This window comes from Bubalus bubalis, chromosome 3 (assembly GCF_019923935.1).
Source record: "Bubalus bubalis isolate 160015118507 breed Murrah chromosome 3, NDDB_SH_1, whole genome shotgun sequence".
Lineage (NCBI taxonomy): Eukaryota > Metazoa > Chordata > Mammalia > Artiodactyla > Bovidae > Bubalus > Bubalus bubalis.
In genome coordinates this window covers 60,550,420-60,553,469 of record NC_059159.1, presented here as the reverse complement: position 1 = coordinate 60,553,469, position 3,050 = coordinate 60,550,420, and the positions used below count along the sequence as shown (strand labels likewise).

Below are 3,050 nucleotides of genomic sequence, written 5' to 3'. Positions count from 1 at the left end.
TTTCTGGAAAATCCCATGGATGGAGGAGCCTGGTAGGCTGCAGTCCATGGGGTCACGAAGACTCGGACATGACTGAAGTGACTTAGCAGCAGCTGCAGCAATGACTATATAACATCCAGCTGAAGACTAGCAAGGGGGTATTCTTTCTGCCCCCTTTTGATGCCTATGTCAGAAGCCTTCTCTATCTCCTTTATACTTTAATATAACTTTATCACACAAAAGCTCTGAGCAATCAAGCCTCGTCTCTGGCCCCAGATTGAATTATTTTCCTCTGGAGGCCAAGAATCCAGCATCTTTTCTTTCAGCAACAACCTTTCAAAATTATCCTTTCTCTTAAAAGAATCATAGTTTGTTTTAACTGGGACGTTGACAGTACCGTGTGATGTATTAAGATCTTACAGTTTATGTATTAATTGTTTTTTATTAATTTATTTATTAGTATCTATTTGGAAATAAACAGGAAATATGGCTTAACAAACTTTTCCCCTGTTCTCCCTCCCCTTTTTATAGTGCTTCTTCTCCTCTACCCAGATAAAAAATTGTTTTAAGAATCTTTCAGAGATATCTATATTATTTCCAACCCTATATTTTTGTTCCCTACATCTACTTCCTCAGAAAGTGCAACCATTTTCAATATTTTTATTATGAAAATGTCCAGACTTTTTCCATGAAACTTTCACTTAAAAACAGCATGTCAGCATGAACTCATTCCCAGATATTTCTATTAATATTTAGGTGCTCTTTAATTGCATCATATTCAATATATTTCTAGGATTAATACTTTATCTCTAAAAATTGCCATCTCTTGCAATGGCCCAAATCGCTGTGTACTCATTAAATACATGTTGAAATTCTAACTTCCAGAGTTGTTGGTATTAAGAGATGGGGTAGGGGAGGGTCTAAAGAATTCGATCATTTGAATAAAGCTCTCATAAATGGTAGTAGCACCCTTATAAAAGAGTCTCTAGGGATGTCTCTCCTCCTTCCATCATGTGAGAACTCAGGAAAAAAAGGTATCAGCTATGAAACAGAAAGAGGGACATCACCAGAATGTAACCATGAAGAGGCCTAATCTTGAACCTTCCAGTTCTCAGAACAATAAATTATGTAGTTTTATGCCACTCAGTCTATGCTATTTTGTTATAGCAGCACATTCAGATTGAAATATTCTAACGTAACTAACTGAACTAATATCACTGATACACTTTTTTTTTTTTTTTGTCACTATCATGCTGTACATTTTGGGTGGCCTTGCATGACCTGGTTCATTGAGTTACCCAAGTCTGTGATCCATGTGATCATTTTGATTAGCTTTCTGTGATTTTCATTCTGGGTGCTGTGGTATTATAATTCTTGCCTCTTCTATCATCCTTCTGATGAATGAGGATAAAAAGCTTGTGCACACTTCCTGATGAGAAGACTGGCTGTGGGGAAAACTGGGTATTGCTTTGATAGGCAGGGCCAGTACATTTTTAATCCAAATTTCTGTTTATGGGTGGGGCTGTGCTCCCTCCCTGTTAGTTCTTTATCTTGAGTCAACCCAGTCCTTGAATCTACAGGCTCTTTGCTAAGGCTGAAGGTGACATCCAAAAAGGACTTATGCCAACACACACCTCCCAGGATTTTTGCTACCATGCTGTGAAGGGCCATCCAGGATAAATGGGTCATGGTGGAGAGTTCTAACAAAACATGGTCCACTGAAGAAGGGAATGGCAAACAACCGTGGTATTCTTGCCTCAAGAATTCCATTGGTAGTATAAAGAGGCAAAAGGATATGACACCAGAAGAGAAGCCTTTCAGACTGGTAAGTGTCCAATATGCCACTGGGGAAGAACAGAGAGAGCTATAGAGAGAATGAAGTGCCTAGGCCAGAGCAGAGGTGATTTTCAGTTGTGGATATGTCTGGTGGTAAAAGTCAAGTCCAATGCTGTAAAGAACAATATTATAGGTACTTGATTATTAAGTCCATGAATCAATGTAAAGTGGAGGTGGTCAAGGAGGAGATGGGAAGAGTGAACACAGACATCTTAGGAATCAGTGAACTAAAATGGACAGGAATGGGAGAATTTAAATCAGATGACCATTATATCTACTACTGTTGGCAAAAACCCCTTAGAAGAAGTGGATTAGCCCTCATAGTCAACAGAAGAATCCAAAATGCAGTACTTGAGTGAAAGCTCCAAAATGACAGAATGATCTCGATTTGTTTCCAAGGAAAAACATTCAACATTCACAGACATCCAAGTCAATTCCCCAACCATTAATGTCAAAGAAGCTGAACTTGAATAGTTCTATGAAGACCTACAAGACCTTCTAGAACTAGCACCAGGAAAAGAAAAAAAAAAAAAAGTATTTTTTCAGGAGTAGATATACACTCATCTCTCCTCCTCTGAGAACATCAAAATTGCAACTAGCTGCTGAACAACCATTGACAGAACACTGGAACCCACCAAAAGAAGATATCCCACATTCAAAGACAAAGAAGAAGCTGCAGTAAGATGGTAGGAGGGGCTCAATCATGATAAAATCAAATATCATACCTGTTGGGTGGGTGACCAACAAACTGGAGAACAATAATGCCAAAGAAGTTCTCCCACTCTTATGAAGATTCTGAAACCCATGTCAGGCTTTCCAGCTTGGGGATCTGACAAGGGAATGGGAATCCTCAGGGAATCTGGCCATGAGGGTCAGCAGGATTTGATTATAGGCCATTCAGAGGCCCGAGGGAAACAGAGACTACAGTCTTGAAGGGCATAAACAAAATTTTGCATTCAGCAAGATCCAGAAGACAGGAACTTTCCTCACAGGAAACTGAACCAAAACTGCCTGCTACTAATAGGTAGTTGGAGGGCCTTTTCTGGAGGTGTGAGTTGGCAGGGGCTTACCACAGGGATGGGGCACTGGAAAACCTACCTTGGTGTAAATCCTCTTGGAGTTTCCCATTAACCCTACTTAGAGCCTGTAGACCCCAGAGGTGGGTCACCTCAAGCCAAACAACTACAAAGGAGGGAGTAAAACTCCACCCATCAGCAGATTATTGATTTAAAGTT

The 3,050-nt window shown here is 39.9% G+C and overlaps 1 long non-coding RNA gene across 1 annotated transcript; it reads left to right on the top strand.

Annotated features, from left to right (window-relative positions):
* Positions 1-1,601: 1,601 nt before the first annotated feature.
* On the top strand, positions 1,602-2,329 carry LOC123332398. The gene is made up of 2 exons (XR_006549189.1): positions 1,602-1,804; positions 2,215-2,329. It is a non-coding gene; the product is annotated as an uncharacterized LOC123332398 (long non-coding RNA).
* The last annotated feature ends 721 nt before the right edge of the window (positions 2,330-3,050 follow it).